Below are 25148 nucleotides of genomic sequence, written 5' to 3' on the forward strand. Positions count from 1 at the left end.
CTTGCTCAATTGTGACCTAGCAGGAGCCTTGCCTGATGTATTGGAAACTTCCAACATTTTTACACTTATGGACCACTATTTGTTGAATTTAGTTTCTTATATTGCAAATCTAAACCTACTGATAATGGACTTTCTGCTCTTAGTTACATATTGCAGACCTTCTATAATTATTGCAGAGCCCCTGCCAGAGGTCCAGAGACCACCAGAGTAAACCCTCGGGTTCGCACACAAACCTGTGTTGGACGGATGCCACGCTTGGTTGGACCGAAATGTTTTACAGCTCTTTGTGTGAGTGTGTCCTGCATTAACGGAGTCATAAAAGGACAAGGGAATAGGTAAGTAAATCCTCACTCAACTTTTTCAGGTTAAACATGTAAGCGTCCTCATTCTCACCTCACTTCTTTCAGTTCCACCCAGTATCACCCAGAGGCTGTTCCAAACACGGTAAGTGGTTTAAAACTGATGACTCCTTTATGCCTCAAATGTTGAATGAGCTTTCCACTAAAACAAACAGCGTGTAGTGGAGCTTTATAGTTGGGATATGTTTTGGTGCTTAAGCTTGCAAGAGTTTCGCACTATAACTCTCTGTGTAAACAGTTGCAAATAATGTTACTCCTTTGTTTTTAAGCTCTTATTCAAGGATTTTGCATTGTTACATTTTATTGTGCTGAAGTCAGAAAAATTAGATAGTGCTTGCAGCTGAAAATGCTGGTTTATTTAAAGATTTTATATGTATTATAGATTTTTAAAGCAGGGAACTTGTAATTGCAAGATATAGCTTTTGGGTCTTTTTCTCTCACAAGATCCGCTTGCAGTAGTTGGAGGGGATAGCGATTTTCACTCATTTCTCTGTGCACTCCAGGTCCAAGGCACTTGTATGTTAAAAATGGAAGTGTTTTTTTTCCTTAGAAAACAAAGGAAGGAACAACAACAACAACAAAAAAATCAGCATACAGTAAGAATCTCTAAAAATAGAAATTAAATAAATCAAGTGAGTCTATTACTTCTTTCTGGATATAAAAACAGGAACAGAAAGGCTAGAAAGACAGCAGAAGGGCAGAAAACAAGCAAAAAAGGGGGAACTGTGTGAAGTTGTGTACAATATATATAAGCTATAATTTGGAAGCTACAGATTTTTTTTTGTATATGAAAACCAGAAGAGTTTAAAGGAGAGAAGAGAGCGTATCCAAAAACTACTGACAAAAATTGTCATTTGGCTCCCCTGAGAGGGAGCACTTGCAAAAATATGAGACAGAAAGGTCAGAGAAATAATAATTGGAAATGACTATTTATAGCCACTACTGCATACCTCCTAGGTGTTTTAGCATATGAAAATGCAAACTGAACCAGGAGAAGTTAATTCAAGTAAGAAAGGTCAAGGAAATAGTAATTGCTGAATGGAGTTAATTGGACCTTTGTGGAATTGTTAGAGTGGAAAAACCATTTTGTAGGTGGGAAAAATAGCTGTAGGGAACAGAAAGTATTCAGATTAATACATTACTATACTTCTCATACTATTTTTTACGTCTTGCATGAAAATGTTTTGGACATGGACAGGAGGAAAATGTTGCAAGCCCATACTCTCTTTGCAGAGCAGAATTTCGGAAAACTATGTTCCCAGTGGAGGCTAATGAAAATACGGAGACAAAAATGACTTAGGAAATCTCAGGTTTATGCTCTGGGCTACACTGATTATTATTGAGAGGCATTACTGGAAGTTACACATTAAAGAGCAAAGCAAATGCAACTTCCACCTCCAGGACAGCCGCTCTGCAGGAAAGGCTGCAGCCCCTGGCTGCTCTTCAGCACCTGGCAGAGCAATCACCTCGTCCAGGGGCTGAGCCACTGCAGGTTCTGAGCTTGGACAGGTTGGTGCTTGAATCAGGTCATCTTTCTTTGTTATCGTGGTGATTCCACACTGTTTTGACCATTGCTCAGACTCACTGAACTTTAAAACAGCGCTGCTTTGCTGAGCTCTTCCGAACTAATGAGCTCGTCTGTCTGGGGGAGGAACCACACTCACTGCTATTCATCTCAACACAAAGCTTACTGAAGCTCTCCATCCCTGCCTGCCCCCGGGTAGTGCTGACTGTGGCGCTTTTAAAAGCAGAACTGAAGTCCTCACGCAGGGCTTTCTTGTGAGAGCTCTGAATGCGATCGAACTTTCATTGTCAGGTACTCTTTGAAAGGAGTAGTACTGTACCCATCACTGCAGACTTCTGACATCCTAACTACCTGCAAGCAATGTGGGTCAAAGACCTAGCGTTTGAGTTTTCCCCTTTCCATTGATCTCTTAGACTTTAGGAATGGTAAAAAGAGCTGGAAAATATTACTAAAACTTAGAAACAGCAGTTGAAGACATTTAATCTTTTCATGACCATTAGTACTTGCAGGGGAACCACCTCTGCCCAGCAGCCAACAGCATGGGCTAGTCGTAATTGCAGCAGATTTTATGTGAATGTCTTTGTTTCTTTCATGGTTATTTTTTTCAGATGTACATTTTTTTTCTCTCTATTTCATGGGAGAATGATAGATTATTTATACCTTCATAATCACTGAAGGAAAAAATTGCTCGTAGTGTTTCAGTTAACTTTAAAGTTTTTCAGTCATAACCTTACAAATTTTTTGGTGTTAATTAACTTAAGTAGTGCAAGAATTTTCAGTCTGTGTATCATTATGTGCATAAAACCTCTTTTATAGACTTACCAAAACTGTTAATTCAAATGTCATCCCTGGAATTTTATTTTGCTTTATTCTATTGGTTGTCATGGTGTTACGCATTTTATAAGTGAAAGAACAAACTTGTGAGTTGTCTGTTGGTATCACATGAATTTATTTTTAATATATTCCAACTATAACTGCAAATTTATTGAATTCTCTTTTTAATAATATTTGATTCATTAAAAAAGACTAGGCTGAATTGATAATAGCCTTGGAGCAAATTCATATTATTTTAACGAATTGGCTTAAATGGAGTTAGATTAGCAGGTAAAATAATGCAAGGCAATATTTATTTCATGCCACTGCCTTTAACTTCCAGTTCTGGAGACAGTAAGCAAGCTAGAAGTCAAACATATAACTGAAACTATTTCTCTGCTTTAACTGGAGTTTCCAGATTACCCTGAATTCTCTTTCCAGCTTCATACTTCGGGAACCTTGTGCCAATAATCAGTGAACCAGAATTTTCTGCTGCATGAAATGCCACCAACTGGTTGACTCATCAGAATCAATTCCGGATAATTTCTGGGGTCTTTTTGCCGCAATTGGTGAATATAGACATGAATTTTTACACAAATCTTGGTGTTCGACTGCCTGGGATCATGAATAACAATCATGAGAAAAATGTGAGGAAAATTCATGGTTCTGTATGCATATGCTTTTTGGATCTTTTTCTTCTATAATAAAACTCAGCAAGTCTAAGTTGTGTGACATAATAGGGTAGGAAATATGGCAAGGACAAGGCTGTGAAATGTGTTGCTTTATACAGAGTTTCTTATTAAGGGTGCAGTACTACTGAAATAGATTTATTTAGGTTTACATTTTAGAGTTTTATCGTCATGTCTACAAAAAGCAGTTCTGTCTGATGTTCTGATTTTGAAAATATTTGGCTTACTGTACTTTGCAAGTTTTCCCTTGAACTGACTTTTCTTTCTCTGTTGGAAATGATAGGAAAAAATTGTTCCCATTGAGGAAATTTTTTTTAAAATATAATATGAAATATAAATCAAGTTGCAGCTGATGAACCAGTGAATGTCTGGGATGTGTTGATGCTGGATTGTTTAGGAGGAAAATTGACCTCCATGTGGGAGCCTTTAAGACTAGCAGGGAACTCTGAAGTACAGAAAGGGAACCAAGAGGAATAAGAAACTGGAGGATACACAGAATGCTGCAATGTTTTCCTATTTATATTTTAAATTTGTATGGGTTGAGACATAGAAATCTGAATGTCTTCTGGTGAATTTAATTATGAGAATTGCCTCATAACTAAGTGACTGAAATGTCCCAAGGGGAAGACTAGATATTGAACTATGTGATCTTTCCAAAAGTATCTTGCAGCAGCTCATAAGGGCTATTGAGGACACGGGAAACTGTGATTGCAAGCAGCTGAGAAATTTGTCCTTTCCATTCATAATTGTTTTGATAATTCTGAATGTATAATTTGCACTACGAAAATGTTGAAACATGGTCTATGAACTATGCAGAAGACATCTTCTAAATAACAAAGCTGTTTCTTTTGCAGAACTTCTTGGTATTGTTTATACACTTATAAAAGAAAATGTTTTTAGTGTCCTGTTAGCCATGTTCAACACAGATACATTTCATGGATTTGTTTGTTTCCTGCTCCAGGAAAATTTTTGTCCTTAATGTTATATTTAATGCTCCTCAAAGTTTCTTTTTTAGGCCGATGACTTCTGTCTTTCTAAGTGATTCTTTTGGGTAGAGCAGCATCAGATTATTTCCAGAGGTTCTGGTACTTCTCTTTTGTAATTAATTGTTATATTTACCACTTCACTAGTGGAGAGGAAGAGAAAGTAGGTAGTAATCTTCCTTCTGTAGATCCCTTTTAATCTTCCTGATGTATTTGAACTTCACGATATGTAGTGTTTCCAATATGTTACTTTCTATCAGTTTTGGTCTCTCTGGTGTTCATCTCATGGTTTATTATGGCTATTCTAGAGCACCAGTAGTGACCAATTGCTGAACGTAATTGTTCCATATAAATCATTTTGATCAGTATCATTCTGTCCTAAAACTCTTGATGCACTGAATAACATTTAAAAATATCTTTCTCCCTCTGAGAGACATTGAACCAAAGGCAGGATCAGCCATAACTTGTTCTTCTTTAGTGACAGTATTTTGGAAATAAAACATTTGGAATCTTTTGAAATATCAATAGATAACAAAACAAATGTAATACTGTCCAATAAATGAAAAGTCTTTTCACTCTCATTCATTGGAGCATGATACCTGATGTAGTTAGAAGGAGAAATTGATGTTCCTGCCAGCTGGACATAAAGCTATGCATGTTCTCCTGTTTTAGCCTCTCAACGTGAAAAACCCAACAGCAGAAAAAAGGCTCTTCCCTGTAGAGGTTAAATAAATAAAGAAATGATTTGTCATTGGAGATGTTCTGATCATGGTAATGTTTGAATATTTAAAGTATAGAAAAGTTAAGACAAGGATACAGCTTTTCTCTCTTCAAAAATACCAGGTTAAAGGCAAAACAATTTGTGGAATGGTTGTTAGGATTTTTATTTCAGGATGGACCTACACAAGGTAAGAGATTGAAAGACAGAGAAAGAGAACAAACACAATAGCTACATTAAACCAAAGGGTTTAATATTCATGGTGGTATTGTAATATACGCTCTGCTGGGATATCTTTCTCTTTTTGCAAAAGAAAAAAAACCCCAACAATCAAAGCCTTTTTTTGAAATGCTGTTTTCCCCATTGTGAGATCAAAGTTTCTGTGTTGCTGTGTTCTTGATAGCATTGCAATAGAAAGTTATGTTGTCTCATTTAGAAAAGTAGCCTCATTAATGTAATTCTCTTTAGGTTAGTGTTCTGTCAATTACCAATATTGAAAACATAAAATGTTTTATTTTTTTTATATGAAAAAAATCAAATATGCATTAGTTTATTAGTCCCGCAACTCAATTCCCAAGGCATTTCTGTGCTATTTCTGCACCATTTCTGTCTGTCCCCCCCCGTTGCTGCACTGTTAAAATCATAAAAATCAGTTGCAGATAAGGTCTCCTGGCTGGCCTGGGACCCAGAGGAACAAGCCCCTTCCCTTGGGGTGCTGCATGCTCAAGGGCATGGGCATCACTTGTGGCCCTTTTGTGAGAGCACAGCGTGTGTGTGTTGGTCTCCCCAGCCCAGGGCTTGTTCCTCAGCAGTGATAGCAGCAGATGTGGTTTAGGGAGACACCAATGGACTTGTTAATGTGGAGAGAGAGAACCAAACCCAACAAGGCTGAGAGAATAATGGATATTATGAAATATATTTCTTGTCAAAACTGATTTAGGAAAAGCAGACAATAATTGAGATAAATGACTATGCTCCACTGCACCTCTTCCTCCCTTCCTTCCAACCCCCCAGCACTACAGGCGCAGATGAATGTGCTTTTGCTTTTTTTAGGGTTGGCTCTTTGTCAAGGTTGCCATTACTTGACTTTCTGATACTGTTATAAAGCTCTGGTTGAATTCATTGATGTTGTGTCTGGAATACAAGGCACAACTTCCAGGGTTTCTCTTACACACTAACTGACAAAAATAGTCATGTGCACTTCAATAAATGCAATAATTTGAGGGGCTGGAATTTCATGTGATTACAATGAGAAACAAATTTCATCAGGCAGCAACCAGAGACTCCCTATAGCAAGTGGGAGTGCTGGGAAAATCTGTATTGAAGAATACAATTTTCTCTTGCATAAGTTTTAAGTGGGTTTGCTTTTTACAAAGGATCTCATTCCATGTCAAATCATTAATGTTTTGTTGGCTTAGAAATGCCTGAGCAAGCCCAGGAGATTGTAACTGCTGGCATGTGAGGAGTCATCCCTTAAGGTCATCCCCAGACTGGCTACAGGGGCCAGTTGTGCTGCTGCGTGCGCAGACAGGTGGGACTGAGCTTCCTTTCATTCTCATTTCTGGAGTGGGATGCCCTTGGCAGAGATAAAGCCAGTGTTGCGGGGTCGTGGTTTAACCCCAGCCAGCAGCCAAACCCCAAGCAACAGTTTTCTTCCCCTGGAGGTGGCTCTGAGATGAGTCTGCTACCACGCACCTGTTCAGAATTTCTGAGCACTGAAAGAAACCCAAGGACCTAAGAAACCCAAAAGTGTCCGGTAGAAACACAGATAAATTTCAGAAGAAGAACTTTTTAGAATCCCCTTCGAGGCAAAGTTTGTAGAGATGTATCTACCAGAAATGACCTAATCTAAAGGAAGTTCAATTGACTTCTCAACAATGCCAGATCTGGGTTCTGACTCAGCAATGGTAATGTGAGTAACTTCCACAGCGCATTTTAAGAACTGGAGCTTTGGAAATTGAAGTCCATTGTTTAAATGCAGGAATAAATGTATGATAGTCTTCTAAAATAACCCAGAAAAGGAGCAGGTTAATTTTGAACTATAATACTGTCAGGATGCAGGAGGAAACTATCTGTTACTGCTTCTGAGCATTCTGAAGAGGCTGACTCAGTGCTGGAAGGAAGTTGGTGTGTGCAGCTGGGAAATGGCCCCTGCAGCTGCGCTCCTTCGAAGGCGGGCGCTTCCCTTTCCCTTTGGCTGTGGTGTGGAGCTCTGGTTTCTCCAGCCTGGGGAGTGACCAGGGGCGAAGTCTGGTGGCTGTGCTGTGTGCTGTGTGTCCCAGAGACGTGTCCTTTGCTGCCTGTGCACTCTGCTGTGCCGCACAGCCCAGCGCGGATCCTTCCTCCGGGCACCGGGGCTGGGAGCAGGGACCTGGCCAGCAGCGCCAAGTGCTCGGGGGCTTTGTGCTGGCCACCGCCAAATTGCACCTTCTCCCCAGCATGTCCTCCAGAGACAGCTTCTCCTTTAGGTCTGGAGCTCATACCTGCTTTAAATCCACTCTTATTGCTACACCAGTTTGGCAGCAAACTTTATTTACAATTTGTAATTACCTTACAGCCTTATTACAGCAGACACCTGGTACTTGCTGTTACATTTAAGGTTGCAAAACAGTTTCCATAGCAACAGCTGTCTCTGCACACCGTAATTTTGTAGAGCATTTCCCTATTGGCTAAAAATAACTTCACAATTGCTTTCTGTCCAAGGTTTAATTTTCCCATCAATCAATTCTAAATTAATTTGAGGTGAAATAATATATTTCTCATTAGAAAAAACCCACAATCCAGCCCATTTTCTTCTGGGAAAAACTATTGCAAAAATAGACAGGCTGAGGACTATTAGTGTTGCTTAGACTGAGAGAAAAAGTTTCACTTTAATTTACTTTTAATGAGAGTAAGATAATACCATGGGTGTATGAGGCAGTGATTTTTTTTGACCATATAGTTTTACTGTCTGTCCTTTTACTTGACTTATTTGATAGCTTTAAATACTTGCACATTTTTAGAAAGTAACAGCTATCTATTTGAAAGATTCTTCGTTTTTGACACATATTGTACTTTGAATAACAGATGTCCAAACAGTAAAAATGACCCAGTGTGTTCAGGCTGCATCCCTTTCACTCTGTGCTCATGTATTGTTAGAACCAGTCAGAGCTAAAACCATGTTGGAAGACTGGGAGCCTTTAGTTTTGAACTTATCTACTCTGACATGTATTAGACCCAGGATTTGATACTTTAAATGTTTTTAACTTAAATTTAGCAAAGTGATTTTCTTCAGAATTAATTGACTCCTGAGGAAACTTACAAAACAAATCTAATTTGAAGAAAAATACCATGCTAGTTCTACCATTACTTGCATTTTATAAAATGCATTGTAAACAGATATAATCTTATTAGTGTTGTTTCAGATCTCATTCTATCTATGTTCAACCATTGTTTCTTAATTCTATCATATGTGCATTTCTTTGGTTTCTCGAGCTTTATGCAAACTCTTTGGACTGTCCTTTTGGAATGTTCTGCACAGTCTACTTTGTTCAGTTTGGTAGATTTCAGTCAATATAAATCCCATTTCAAGCATTTGAAATAATTAAATCATTGACATATATAAAGACCCAAATTTGGGGAGTAGCAAAATATATTAGAAATCAAGATATATATATATATATTTTCCTTTTAACAGTACAAATACTATAAATATAAACCTGGAAATGCACAGTCAGCACTCAGATTTATTGATGATTTCTTCTGCATCACCTTTGTGCCCTCTGCAGCTGCAGCAGAATTCCAGACCTTCCATTCCACTTTCTGGCTGCCAGCATGACCCCAAATGCCCTCTTATCCAACAGAAGGAGTCTTTTTTCTTTGAAAAATGAAATGCAGGTTAATTGCTTATTTGTATCTTGAGAGATCAGAAGAAAATAACAGTGTTATGTTAAAATTGTATTTATTCTTTTTGTATATATGTTACAATAATTTTCTATAATCTGAAGATATCTGTTTTATTGATGTCATGCAATAACTTCCCATTCAGGCTAAATATATTTTGATCAGTTTTTATGTTACTATGCTTTTTGTGTGAGGGAGTAATTTGATGAAAATTACTTAATTATAAGTATAAAGTTAAAAGTGTTAAATAGTGCAAAAATCTGAATATTAAGCTGGTAACATTAATATAGTGTGACCCTGTTTTTCATTTAGCAATAATGTGATTATCATTGCAACTTCAATGCATTCAAAATAAGAGGCTGCAGAACTTGGGCTGCAAGCCTGGGATGAATTCAGTGTTTTTGAAAGCTGTTAAAATAATGATAGGGATTTCTGGAAGGAAATATATTTTCCAACATACTGGCAGTCTGGGAATAAATTCTGCTTGTAAGAGCACCAAAATACATACTACTTTTAAAAAGACAAGGGGTCCAAATCTTATTTGAATAAGTGTTCAGTTTGTCATTGTCATTCTATTGGTATTACTGAATGGTGTATTTTAGACAGTTACATTGCACAGGAAATACCTACTTTTCACATCGATATTAAAGAATATATTTTTTAAAGTGTCAGAGATAGTTCTATTGAAATTCAAATCTTTTCACAATTTTGAACCATACCCCTTTAAATCGGTTGTGCAGTAGCAGATTAGCACAAAGGCACATTTACATTCACATGTTCACCCTTCTTTGCATCCTCATCCATCAAGTTCAGACCCTCTGAGTTTTTATTATATTTTTATTGAAATGTTAATATGGAATGTGAGAGGGCAAAAAGCTTGAATATGTGAAAGGGAATAAATCACTGCCACCTAAAATGTTATTCTGAGAAATTGAAAGAGGACATGGATCTTTTGCTGCTTCTGTGCAGAAGCTGACTTTTAGAGGCTGATGGTATTACTTAGCATCTGCTGAATGTGTCTGTATCTTGAGCCTGGTGGGTTATTATTTTTCCATTATAGCTGTGTTCCTGGGCTGTTCTATAATAGTAACATAGTTTTTGCAGACTGACAGCACAAATTACATGGCAGTATTAAACTATCTTTACTCTTGTTGTTTGAATAACAGGAGGTGGTCAATAAAAGAGATGCAAGTTGAGGTTTATGGAGACAGTTCCAGCTAGAAAGGCAAAATGATGTGTGTTGCATATTCAACAGCAGGCAGAGTGCTCCCATGAATATGAATATTCAGGGATGCCTTTATTAATGAGACAGGACATCAAGTTAAATGGAAAAACAACACATTTTTCCTGAAAAAGAAGTAATTTCCTGTGTGTGTAGGCAGCTTCTGCAATTGCCTTTCTTCTCATAACTACGTTTTGTGCAGTGTATTTCCAAACACATTTTGTAAGCTGATTTCTCTTGGAATGAGTGTCTCCTAATATTTGTGTCTTGACATTAGTGTTTGATGTCTGAGGTTGCTTTAGAAAGTTTAAAAACTGAGAAATGCTCTCTTTTCAATCCTCCAAGCAAGTTTTTTTGTTTTAAGTCAGGTAGCTTGGAGGAGTCCAGGTGGAATGCACTGACACATCTGTGTTTATCAAACTGCTGTGCAACTTTTTGAAAAGAGAACAGACTTTTAACAGGACCAGCTTACTAGGAAAAGATCAATTATTATATTTCGACTGCTGACTGGCGTTGATGATATTTGAATCTGTATTACCCAGTACAAGTTATCTGTTCCAGGCTTTGCAGAAGGCTGACCAATTTCCAATTCCCCACCCACCACTTTTACTGCTTACACAACTGTAATAACACTGGGGACTTTTGTACTTGGGGTTTCGTTAGATTTTTGGGCTTGTAAAGGAATTGACAGTAATTCAGAGAGCTTCTCAGCTAATTTTCAGTCTCTTTACTTGAAACTCTTAATTTTTACCAGATGCTGCCATGCATCTTCTTTCATTACAGACTATGCGATTCTGTTCTGTTTTAAATGTAGGATAAAAAATTTAGAAGCACCTATTAATTCTATGAATTGGTATTGTCACTACCTGTTTAAGGCACCTGGCATATGCCTTGCTTTCAGAATTGTTTTTAAGAGCATGTTCTTGATGTATGTGACCCCATTGCCTGTTTGATTGATTCCTTCTGTGTCTAGTATCAGCCACCAGCATTATAAATATTGTAATATGGGTATTAACCTTTTGCTTTGTACCTTTTTTAATGCTAGTACATTTTATTGATGATTAATAATTAATAACTACCATTCTGTTTTGATTCCTTTGTTTTCAAATCTGCTGCATTGCTGGCTTCCAGTACTATTTTTCCAGTGTTTTCAGTTTGAAATATAGCATTCTTGGCAGGGATGTTTTGACTATTATACATACAAAGGAAGGGAAAAAAGGAAAAGGTTTTGGGCGATGTCTACTTTACAATTTTTTTTTTTTTTTTTTTTTAAATAGCATGGGGTTTTTTAATTTCAGAAGAAAGAAGTTACATAGTACATTGGATTAAATAAATATTGCATTAAACCAAAATAATACAAAGAAACACAAACCCAAAAAGAAGCAACTTCTCTATTAAATGAAATATCTGAAAAATGGGCTGATTATACAAGAGAGATTTTATTCAGGGGGAAAAGAGTAAAGTCAAGATTTTTCTTTATTTTTAATTTTAAGTTTCAACTTCTTAACTAAGCACAGAAGTCAAGTAAATTAAGGAAAGGTAAAACAATTGAATAATTTGAAAGTAAAACATTTTGTCTCATCTGGGAATCAGGAGGGAATTCAAGGAACTATTTGATATAGACTCTCTTTCAAGTTTATTAAAAAGCATTTTTCAGTTTCAGAAGTTGCACTGGAAGAAGTTCTAGCTGATGTTAAAACTACTTGCTCTATTTAAGGCATTGTGCTTCAGCTTGGAGGCATTTAAGGCAAAGTCACCTGACTGGGGGCTGACCAGAGCTGACCAATTACATGGATTACTGTCTTGAGTTTCGAGATCTGTGGAGAGCAGGACTTGCTGATTATGTATCTTAGATTGAAAAGAAATATTTAATAATACTTTTACCAGAAATATCAGATGAAGTTGTACAAAAAGGAGGCTTAGTTAGAATGACATTCTATTCTAAATTTCATTGTATGTGTGTGGCCCATATGGCAATGCCAGGCATTTATCAATATGAGGAACACAAGCAATCTTTTATTGATATTGGAAGCTCATTTTACTCCCAACTTTAAACCATTCTTCTGGAAAACAACTTGGTCTTCCTGAGCTGACAGTTGTAGAGGGACTGGTATGTGTAAAAGCAACTAATGGACCCATTTCCTATACATTTATTTAAATATTCCTTTTGGTCTTATGTGTCTAAAATGTACCTGGCTGTACTTAAACCTGCTTACAGTTCAGCTGTGCACCAGTAAAAAAGGTGCTTGGCCTCCCTTGGCAAGTCACTCCCTGCAAACCTGGGGTGTCTGTGCTTCTCTCTGCACCAGAATGTCTACCCTCATCTTCTGCCTCATACTTCTCTTCTGTTGCTTCTTTCTAGAACTGGAATTGTGTTCTCTGGATTTTAACACAGGGTATTCTCCTTTCTACTGTTCTGACAGGAAACACATTGAAATCCTCACGATATGTTTCATATTCGTAATTTTTTTTTCGTCTTTTATAGGAAAATTTTTTGATCTTAATAATATCTCCCCTTCTTTTTATAATTTCTTTCCTTTTCATGTGCATTAATTCTGACGCATTTTCTCACACTCTTCCTTTTCAAAGAATTGACCTGTTATAGGAACCCTCCACATGGTCACTGCAATGAAAAGGGACACGGATAATGCACTGTTTCTCTACTCAGAGTTCATCCATCTGGTTTTTGTCTAAAAGGTCACTAGACCCACATCTAAATAGTATAAAAAGCCTCAGGATCGGTTAATACAAAGTAAATGAAATATCTAGTTATAAAATACATAGTGGCACAATCTTCCAGGAGAGGCTATGAATTGTCCTGTAAAAAGAAAAATGTACCTGTTTGTTACTAAATTACTCTCTGTCTTCACTCTAGAGATATGTAAGGCTGGATACTTGGTTCTTCTGCTTGGTCATTTTTTTTCCCACTTAGTTTTGGTTACAAATCACCTGCAAACCATCAGTTACTAAGCCGTAGAAAGGTTTACGAGAGTGACAGAAACACCTCTCTTTCTACTACTGCAAATAGCAGTTTCTGTGTTTCAGTGCTGAAAGTTTCCATTTCAAAATACTTTTAGAAACACCCAAAGGAAAGCAATCCCATTTGCTAGAAATTTTCCAAATGTAATATTTCTAAATAACTTCACTCAATTCAGAAATAGAATGGCATGTTTGCTGTAGAGTCACGGAAAAAAAATAAATTAAAAGATGTTATGGGATGGCTGAAATAAGGAAAGCTCGGTCTCCTTGTTTGGAGTAGATATTATCTCTGAGAAATAAGAGCATGAAGAATGCCATCTGGCCTATGGAAATCAGACATTGGAATGATTACAGTATTAAAGAAAACAACCTACAACCTACACTTTAGCAGTGTAATGAATATCATTGATATCCCTTCAAACAGGGTGACAAACAGAAGAGTTTGTCCTCTCCATTGTGAGAGGAGCAAAACTCTCCTGTTCCATTAATGGCTCTTGGTCTTCATCTGATGCAATAATCCTAGCAAGGCAAAGCTGGTGCTGAGTTACCATCCCAGCGTCACCTGTGATGGAAATGAGTGTTTACAGCTGCAAATGTAAAACTTCCCAGTGATCTGTTCCTTAGATAACTGGGGTCTCTCTTGGCTCTTAAAGAACCCCGAATTCTTCTCTGGAGATATCAAAGTATTGACTGTGACAGCAATACGTATACCACAAGCTATACAAACTGAATTTGTGTCACATCACCTGACAGAGGTGATACAGAGCCTGACAACCATACTGAGCATTTCCAGCTGTGGAAAAGTTTTCTGCTCTGCTCAGAACTAGGATGCCTGGATGGTTTGGAAATTATTAGAAAATAATTATCATTTTAGAGTGTAAGGCATGGTGAATATGTGTCTGCCCCCCTCAGAAGCGAGTGACAGACTTTAACCAAAGAGAACAAGCTGATTCTGCTTGTCCTACCTGGTTGATGCATCTGCACCCAGAAAAGGGTGTTACTGAATCCCTCTCTGCCATTTACCCTACTGACAGCCATTTCAGCTGTACACACAGAAAATACTGGAAATAAACAAAACTCTTCTCACTCACAAATTTAACACTGGACTCTGGGAAATAGGCAAAGTTTTCAAGTGTGACCTCCATTTTTAGTTTGCCTGTGGCTTTACAGCGCTCTAATATTAGCCATTTGCTTCTTCTGGCTTTAAGAGAATTGAACACCTGCTTTTTCTACCAATTAGTACTGAAAGTAAATGCTAGATTTTTCTTGAAAGAGAACTCTGAAAACCAAGTAATGAAATTTGAGACATTTTTGAAATATGACTTTTAATTTCCTGCACTTCAATGTCCCCGTCTGTACAACGGCCATCCCAGCTGGATGTGGAGGAGCCTTGTCAGCTCAGTAATAAACCGGAAGGAGGTCATTAATACTGTTCTCAGATTGCACTACAAAAACTCAGAGAGTAAAATCCATGGTAATTCCATTTCCCCCATGGAGCTCTTTTCTTTCTGCTCTGTCAAGGGAAAGACTGAATTTCTGTCACCCTTCAATGGGCTTGCCTCTAAATCTCACAGACACTGGGTGCTGTGCAGAAACTCAGTCTCCATGGCAGTTAAGTGCCACTGGTGACTGTGTAATATCTGTCAGCACAACCTTTAGGGATCTGTAGCATCCACTAAAGGATCCTGTGGAAATGATGGATATCTGCTCACGCTGCACATCTCCATCCTTTCACAGCCATGCATCAGTGTGTGTGCAGAAAGCAAGGAACATGTGCTAGCCGGGTGGCCTCTGTCGATTACACAGGATCGGGGCTCTGTGTGGGGAGCTTTTCCAGGCCCGTATTTGTCCCCTACAAAATGGTTGTGATGTTGGTCACGTAGCATCTGCTGTGTGTCCAAAAACATCCCACTGTGAACTTGCTGGGCTGGCTGTCAAATACATTGAACTCTTCTAATTGGAATACTTGCATTGAGTAGTAAAGTCCTGGGTCCATATTTACCTTTGCAGTGTCTAATTAACTCTGTGTGAGGTTGGTCATTCAGGCTTCAGGTTTGTAGGAGCTACAAACCATTTCCTTCATTCTCTGTTAAATACAGGGAGTTCTCATTTTAAAAAATACCTTTTGTGTGTTCAAATTTAAATAATTTGAATCTCAAATAGCCTTTGGATTTTACATAATTTTTCTCCCTCAGTTTTGATGAAACAGTGAGCCTGCAAAAAAAGGGTGAAGTTGTTTAGCTGACCAGCCTGTGCAGGCCTGTTTTTGAATCAAATGTTCTCTTTCTTCAGCAGCTAAAACTTTGTGGAGACTTTGATGATAGAAATGAAAGGCACCTTGTCCGTGCATAGAGAAGCTCACAATGTTTTGCTGGAATCTGCAGAGGGAGGCAGATTGTTGTGCAGTGCTGGACAGCTTCCAATGCATTTCCTTCAGTGCACCTGTGCTCCAGGTAGAGTGACCCATTCTTTGCTAACTTTTACATGGAGTTAATTTATATGGAACTCCATTTACACAAGATTAGGTTTTCACACTCTTTATTGATCAGACCCAGGTCTCTCAAGTGTATTGCATTCTTGGTAATGTGTCTGCTCAAACTCACAATAACGTAGTTTCTTTGTCATTAATAGTTTCTGATTGATAGGTTTGAATTTCTCACGGCTGTAATAGTCTGAATTTCAGTTTCCTGAACTTTACAAGCTATACAAGAAAATTTCATGGAGAAAAATTTCCAGTTCTAAAATAGGATTAGAGACAGAAGAGGTAAAAGAAACCTAAAAACTATTTGATTTTTTTCTAAGTAATTCATATTCTGGGGAAAACAATGCTGGATTTTAGATTCATATTTGAATCAAAATCTAGCACCCTCTATTTCTATCTTAAAGCCCAAGTAGAAAAAAAACCTAAGTAAAAGCAAGTGCAGAATAAGAGCCTCTTGAAAGAAATCTATTCTGAGGAGATCTGTTACCAAGTAAGGTGGTGAAAGGATGACATCAGTTACAACACAAGTACTTATGGAGGGAATATTACAAATGACAGAATCTATTGAGCAGGACCTTCTGCTTGGACTGCCAGTCAAGCTTGTCTAATGGTAGTAAAAATGGGAGAATGAAGGCCTGAATTTAAAGGAGGCTTCAGTGAAGCAATTGCAGCAGTCAATTATTTTAGGTGATACAGGGTGAGAAGAACCAAAAGAGTGAATTCTCACAGGCTATTTTGATGCTTTAGAGATGTATTTTCTTCTTTTACACATCTTTCTCATCCATAATCTTAGTCACAAAGGACATTTTCAAGGTTTTTTTTTTTTTTTTTTCATTTCTAGTTGGAATGAATCTCTAAATATTTATGTGAAAGATACATTTATATGTCAGAGGAAAGGTAGACTGAAGCCTGATTACAGAAGATTCATTTTCATGGCAAGATAAACTTTGTCTGTTTTCTAGACAAAATTAACTGAAGTTGTTTGTCTAGGAGATTAGGTCTAGATAAATCTCAACAATTTCCTTTATAATTAGTGTGATGACTGTGGGGTATCTGTTATTATATGAATAATTTATATAGATCTGGAGTCCCATTCTGTATTTTATTGTCTTTTGGGCAAAAGTAATAATTTTACAAAATGACAAACCAGTCAGATGGGTAAAAATCTGGGGGTTTTTTCTTGCTTAAATCACTCTGGATGCTCTTTAAGTGGAATTTATGGCCCTTGACTCCACTGTCTGGATGCAAAGTTTGCACTTCATCTGTGCAGCCTCATTGCCTTGAGATTTTGCCTGAAAATTACAACTGAAAGGTGCTGGAAGCCCAACATGGGCACTGATTGTATGTGACAAGCAGGGTAGAAGTGGACTTTCAATCTAGATCTGTGAGCCAGTAGGAATAAAAACAAACCTCTCTTATCTTCAACAGTACTCTGAAAATCACTGAATATCTAAAAGCAGTTATACTGTATTTATGGTTTTGGATTCCAAGTTTTTATTTTAATTATTTTTTTTTTTTTCCCATGAAAAGTTCTGCTATTGGGACACAACAAAATTTCACATTTCCAAATGGGAATAGTTTACATAAGAAAGTCCTTCAAAGCAGGGAAGTGTCTTGCCAACTGCAAAACATGGTGCATGCAGAGTTTTCCCTGCTCATGACAACTCATGGGTTAGTCCAGCCCTGGAGCTGCAATGCACTTACAACAAAAATTCAAAATTGCATCACCTGTCTCATTGCACTCGCACTCGCTGCTGTTGGGAACTGCCTGACCCACACATGGTTTCCACTCTGAAGGTGCAGAGAGGCACTGGGACCTTAAATGAAACCCTCACCCTTGGTGTAGTCCATCCCAAGATGGAGATGCAGCTGCCTGTGCTGATTTATGAGGCACTGCTCCCGCAGGTGCATCCTTTTGAAGCAACTGCTCTTTTCTACTAAAACCACTAAATAACTATCAAATGGCATCATTCACTGTATGAAGGATACTTAAGGGACTGGATCCTCATTCATACAACTTTGATTTTTACACCATTATATATAAAGCTCATGAATCTTTACCAAACTGTTTCATTCACTGAAGCCCAGAATTGCTGAACAGATCAATGTTTAAGCATGTCTGAAAACAAGGGTCATAAATCACCTACTTTAGTACAAGCTCTCGGGATTTCAATAGCTGGTTTTTAAAGCCTGTAGGACTAATGTTACATAAGGGGTACATAAAGGGTATATTTAGTTATTATTCTACTCTACTAATATTTTTCTCTGCTAATTTATATGTGTGCATCTAGGAGAGGTTTCATTTGTTCTATTGTTTTTTTTGGCTCAAGACATTTACTGGCTTTTTAAAAAATGAAAAACATTGAAAAAATATATCAAACTTAATTGTCTTTTTTCTTTTTTGTTTGTTTGTTTAATTTATTTTTAAAATTAATTGTTATGTATGTCCTTTATAAAATTTAGCATGTGCCTTATGTTGGTTTAATCAGTACTTCATTTGTATTCCATTCCCTCCTAAATACTTTGCTTGGAGTCAAAGCTTTACTGTATTAGATGTGATGGAAATGTGAAGGAAGAGGCCAGTCTGGTTTTACCATCTGCTACTCGGTCTTGTGAATATGAATTATATTGCACAGTTTATGCAGCATGTACAGTTCCTGTCATATTAAAAGCAGTGTTCTTATTAATTAACTACACACATGGAAGCCCTTGGCCTAAAGTCTCAGGGCTACAACTACTGCTGGAATAGTTCTTGGAAAGAGCCTGTTCCCCATGTAAGGCTGTTTTGTGTGAGTTTGTGTCTGTAAGGAAGAGCTGCAGGTTAAAATGCATTCTGGGAAGGAGCAAAAGAAAATGACAATTACATCTCTATGAGTATGGACAAGCTTCACGTACAGCTGGTCAATTTGTTTCTCTTCTGGGAGATGAACTATAAAGAAGAGATTTTGTAAGATATCTACCACAGAATTCCCTGCTCTAGGGGCTGGATTCCCCTGGGTGTTGTGGTGCACGGGCTCTCCAGGCAGCCCTGCCATTGACTCACTGAGCAAACTTCATTAGCCTGCACTTGTGTTTCAAGCTGTTAATAATGCAAAACTTTCCTCTTTCTGGTGGGTAAATTGGGATGGTGGTATCTTAGTTTGGTGTCAGTGAGCAGACTTATAGGATTTTCCATAACTGCAAAAGATGCAAGTAGCCCATGCTCCAGAATTGGAGAAGAAAATTTTCCTTGTTTTGAGATCCATCTTCTATATTGACAAATTAGAGATTGTACTTAACTTTTTTTCATGCCAGGCTTGTAACTCCTCAACTGACAAATTTCTAGGACTGTCTTCTTCCATTTTTTAGGTTGTTATTTTATTTTACTCACACTCTTAATAAAATAAAGTTTTACTTTCTAATAGAGTTCAAGTTACATAGAAAATCTTTAAACAATATGGATATCAAAAGTTAATTATGCAAATAATTCAAATGCTCCACTGAGATCTTAGGAGAGTCAGACTCAATTAATCAGTAACAATTGAAACCTCATAGTTCTTACTGTGTTTGGTTTTTACTTGGGAAAATAATTTTTGAATTAAAATAGCCATTATTTAATATTTACTTTGAATTTCCTTACAAACACAATGTACCCAACTAGGAACTTGCAGGCTGTGAATAAGCAAGATGAACTATGAACTTTACCAGTCTAAAAACTCAATAGCTTGTATATTAATGAGGCTTTATTATTGTCTCTGATGGATAGGATTTCCCATTTAATTCACGTCCTACCTCTATCTGTGAGTCTCCAAGTTAAATCCCTTGTGATTTGCTCTCTAGGATATAGGGAGTGTTCTTCAGAGTTATTGAAGAACAGAATAACTAGCCTTTTATTTATTTGGCCCATTGCAATGTCTCTCATATGGCTTATTCATATTAGTTATTTACCAGGTACATTAACACATTTGTCTTCTGAGGATTAAGCTTAATAATTGGGAAATATGCTTTCTGAGTAGTTTACTGAGTTTATAGTTTATAGTGTATAACCTACAATTTCAGGGATTAGACTGATTATAGAGAATTACCTTAAACCCCTTGGAACAGAAAGTATCAGTGTTTTTCTGAAGTCAGTATGAGGCATCATTTCTATCTAATGTAAACCCTGTATGCTGACAATGCTGATTACAGGCACCACGAGTTCCAGAGGGTTATAGGATTCAGGTCTGAAAGTGGAGAGAGATCATTTGTGGCTGAATGGAGGGTAAAGTAGCCTGTCAGCAACCCTGTGTGTGTCATGATGGCAGTGAGGGGAGAGGGAATTTAGGAATGTTTGTTGGGGTGCAGGAAAGACTGCCTGATCCCTAAGGCCAGGCAGCAATTCCACACCCAGAGGGGCAGGGGTGAGTTCCATTTTTTTTTTTTTTGAGAGAAAGGTCCTGACCGTGGTAGCAGCCCATTACTTTTCTGAACATGTTTTCTAATTATTGCCCCTGAAATAAGCATCTCCTCTGCATTGCCTGTGGGTTGGCACAGTCAGAGAGACACAATCCCACTCACTCAGAGGATGCTGAGATTGGGGCATGCAAAGGTCTGCACCGCTCTGCCCAGCCTGGAAACATTCTGAAGAATTGTGTAATGCAGAATTTCCACATGGAAAAGTTGCTCATGTATGAACTTCAGGTATCTCTGGAGGTACCTGAGGATTTTGAGTATTTCAGGTTTTGCTTCTGTTGCCTAGATACCTTTTGGATGTAGATTCACACCGTTTCCTTTAAAGTCTTTTTATTTTATATGCATTTGTCTAAGCAAGATGTGAATCAATCAATAGGTCTCCCTGACTCTCCTATTACAAAATGGCTTCACTGTCTGTATGGAGAGATTTAGCATAAAATTTTTGAAGAGATTTAACTTATATTTCAAATTGATATTTGGGAATAGCTATATGTTTATTTAGGTCAACCGACAAAGCAGAACCAACTGGCAAACCAAGCACTGTTAGTCTGGTCTTCATACCAGCCCCCCACCCCTTCCCCCAAAATGTTGTTTCCACAGTCTGTCAAGATGAGAAATGAAATTGAAACTTAACTGGAAATGACAAAGATGCTCTTGGAGATGAAATCTGATGAAAATCCATCAGTGTGGCAGAGGGAGATTGTTTTTCAGGGCAGTTCACCTGTCTGAGCTAGAAGGACTCTGAATCTGCAGACAGTGACAAAATGATGGGTCTATTTATTTGCATATTTGTATTACAGCTAAAGCTCTAATACCAAATATTAAACCTCCTCCCAAATTATATCCCATAACAGAAAACCTGAGATGGGAAACAGTATGGTTTTGTGATTGGAGTGTCATTTAAAATATGGCTACTTCTGGAAATCTCTGTTTGGGTTATTTTGCAATAGGTGGATTTTTGTTTCCAATAGCAGTAATTAACTTGGATCAACTGTTGTTGTATATAAAACTTTCATCTGACATGTGTGATTTTTTACATCAAGATATATTCTAGTAGAGAATGAAAGGTTACTTGTAGAGTCATATTCAGGATCATAGCCATACTGGTGTTAAAATCACAGATTTAGGAATAACTTGGTGATTAAAATTCAGGATAAAACAAAACTAGAGTGGGGGGTGGTGGGGGATGGGGTGGTGTTCCTGTCCTGTGTCCTACCAGCGATTCAGCTCCTTTTGTTCAGTCAGGGTTTCACTCTTCACTTCGTTCATAGGTCTCACCTGTGCCTCCCCTGCAGGTGCAAGCACAACGAGGCACAGGTGAAAGCAGTCTGATTTTAGTGATGTTACACTGCCCTGAGGGTGAGGGGCTGTGAGCGTGTCAGTGTGGCCCTGGCAGCGTTTGGGACAGTGGCTGGTTTTGTTCTGCACACAGAGGAGGGGTCCCCACAATCTCCAGCGCTGGGTCCTGCTGAACAGGGTAAGAGCAGCCTGTCCCAACCTGCACCTGTGACTGCCCTTAAGCCTTGCCAACGCTCCTTTGGTGCTCACTTTGCAAATATTTGCGTGCTCAGATTTGGTAACAAAAGACCGAATTTTGCCAGAAAACAATGACTGTAATATTTGTTGATTCAGTAGATATGTATCTGAGTATTTTCATTTTTTAAACATATGAATGTTATCAATAGGTAAACTTAAACATTTGTGTAAATGAAGCCCTGTGATAATTGTATTTTTCTCTGATCAATAACAACAGATCTTGTTCAAAATACTTGCATTCAATTCCTTGAATAATGTTTTTTTTAATGTTTTAAGTTGCAATGTAATCAGTAATTTGCTCTCTGCTTACAGAGAGTGTCTTAATTAGTTGAAAAAGTTTATTAATTGCTTATTCTGCTCTAAATTAAATGTGTTTTTATAATATGGGTGATTTATATTAAATATAATGGAAAGAGTGGTGATGTTTAAACAATTCAGCTTTAAAACCTAATATGGTTTTAAAACCTAACGTGTCTGATTACATCTTAAAAATCTGACTCATTATTAATTTTGTAGTTATTAATACAAAATGGATATATTTTATTATGGATTTAGCATTTCTCTAGTAGTTGTAAGCTGAAAATTTAATCATGGCCTTTAAGCACAATGTTACTGGTTTTCAGTTTGTTTGGAAAAACCCCACTTTTTGCAAAAGAAAATGCAGTTGTATGTCCTGAGGTTCTTTTTTGTGTTGAGGAAGGTTTGTGATATCCACAGGTATATTAAGTCTGTTTTCTACGGAGTAGTTTTTTCCTCTGTGACAAGTAGCTCTAGATTAGTCACATTATCTTGTATTTACTACCCAGATGCACTCAAAATTATTCTTGGTTCAAACTTTGCCTGGGTGGCTCCAAATGGTGTCACATTCAAATGAGTTCATTTCTTTCTTGTTTTGTACCCCTTTCTTTCAGAGGCTTGTCCTTTCAGAAAAAGAATTCCAATATTCTCTTTGGGTCAGTTTCTGCACTCAGGTGTAGAATGATAGTTGAACGTAGATATGGAATGATATAATTGAACAAAATAGCTCAGGGCAGGTGAGTGACTTTAACCAAAGACTAAATTTGATGTGATTTTTTGAGGATAGTTTCATGTCAAGATAACAGTAGAATTACTGACACCTGTATGGTTTAAAATATTTTTTTCTTATTTTTTTGTTTAATGTCAGCATGTCCTAGCTGTCAGACATTTGAAACACCATCTTTCCAACCAGATTTTATCTATACAAAAGATCAAGTAGCAATGGTGTGTGTGTCTAACAAACAATGACCAGATACAAATCAATCTGGACATAAAATTTTAGTGGCAGATGTGCCATATGGCATCAGGGCTGCAACTGTTTGCATGTGTGAGCTGATAGATGAAATAGCTGTTCAAAACTCTATCAATATTACCTGATGTTCTTTGAGTTTTATTTCAAAATATTTAAATATACTTCTTTTATGCAAAGACTCAAATATGCTTGAAGTGCATTTAAAAAGTCTCCTTTTGAATAACTTAAACTATTTTACTGTGTCAGTGACTGAAAAAAAAACCAAACCAAACCCAACAAGTACTTTTCCCCTGGATATCAACATTTTAGAATATGCCAGATGCAGTCTAATCATTTTACAATCTGTTCTGTAATAAATAGGACATTGAGATTTAATAAAATCTAACTTACTGGATGTTTCTTCTCTTTGAAAGCATTTCAGACTTTTTTAGGATTTACTTGAAATATTTAATAGTTTCTCAGATATAATTCTGTAATGTTAAGCACAAGATGTTAAAATAATTTATTTTCTGTAGCAGCAGAAATTTTATGCTTTTATTCAAGTTCTGTAAATGAAAGAGAATGGCATTTATAGCCCTGTAATGAGTGTCATGGGAATCTGCAAGACTGCTTTATATCCACTTCATATATCAGAAAATGCACTGGAGCTTTATGAGACAATATAAAACTGAAAAACATGAAACCCTTTTTAATCTCATTGTTGTGAAAAGTTTAGATCTTTCTTTATCAATCAAATGGGCAATAGATAGATTCCTAATCATGCTGCACATCTCAGTAGGACAGGGACACAGGTATCAACTTTCATTAAGAAAATTGTGTGTGAAGTTTCGCAAATGTATATAGCTGCTATACTGGAGCTCCAAATTGAGAAATGATATTTAAACTTTAAAAAGCACTGGGAACATGTGTTAAATCCTCTGTAATCCTGCCTGGGGAGGGTACGTCCAGAGCTCAGTGTTTTATAAAGCAAGAACAGTATTTTCTCAGCTGATCCACCTAAATACTTCATATATAAAAAATTGAAGAGGAATTTAGTGTAATTCTAGTCTTCAACATTAAACTAAGAACACACCCAACATTTTGAAAGTACATATTCAGGTTGGTAAGCTCTCATCTCTTCTCCCTCTAGCACAAAAGTGTTCCTGTTCAGACATTTTTAATGCATTGCAGTGGGAAGCATTCCATGTGTCAGTGTTCAAATAGGAAGGATGATCTCATTGTCCAAGAGGCTTTATTATACAAAAAATTTCTCATCATTATTTCACCTGAACCTTTTCTTATCTGAACCCTACCTTTATATCTCAGTTTAATTTGCTCAGGTATTTCAGCTTTCAGTCCTCTACCCTCCTGTGTACCTGCATGCAAAATGCTGATGATCTGTATCCTGGAGAGAGTCTGCAGAGCATTTATTGCTCTATCCCAGCTTTCTATGGCCATCAGTGTATGAAGATGTTGAAAGCATTATATTGGACCGTGCATTGCAAACAAAATGTAGAATAAAATGTATGTGTTTGTAGGTGTTAGATACTGCAAACTGCTGTCATTATTTTTGATGTTTGTATGGAGGTTGAGAATTCAAATATTTTCATAATGCAGATGTAAAATTTGTGCCAGTGGATGTTAATCTGGTGGATAAGACCTCAAACCAGTAATGGATTATTTGCTGCTGTTATTCCACTGGCTTTCATATTTGAATATGTGTGCAAAGAAGTTAAAGTGAATGGAATGTACAGGGAGACATGCTGTTAATTTCTTTTTATATTTTCATTTTGTTTTGTGCATAAGCATGATGCTGTCCAGACATAGAGGGCATGCATTTTGTGGGAGTATCCTGTTTATCTTTATAAAAGACCTGTTCCTCTTCTAGTTATAGTCAATTGTTAGAAATGCCTTCTTGGTAATGGTTGATTCTTGGTTAATTTTAAAATGCTTGACCAAAAAGACATCTTCTGGAACTATATGTGCTTCAGATTAATCTTTGTATTGCTCTCTGTCTCTTGGGTCAACGTTCAGGCCTTTGAAACTTGACCTGTGGAAGACACACTTCAGTAGTTTCCAAGAAAATAATCTCGAGAGAAACTCCTTTTCCATTTTGACTGAAATCTGCTAGCTGGAAATGGTCACAGACCAGAGAAATAAAAGAAATCCAGTGTTTTCATGGGAGTAATTAACAGAAACAAAGATTACATCTCCTTGAGCTTAAGATAAATACTTTTTTTGGGGTGTAGTTTTAAATTTAAAAATGCTTTAGAAGCTTTT

The sequence above is a fragment of the Hirundo rustica genome, chromosome 13, assembly GCF_015227805.2.
Source record: "Hirundo rustica isolate bHirRus1 chromosome 13, bHirRus1.pri.v3, whole genome shotgun sequence".
Taxonomy (NCBI): Eukaryota; Metazoa; Chordata; class Aves; order Passeriformes; family Hirundinidae; genus Hirundo; species Hirundo rustica.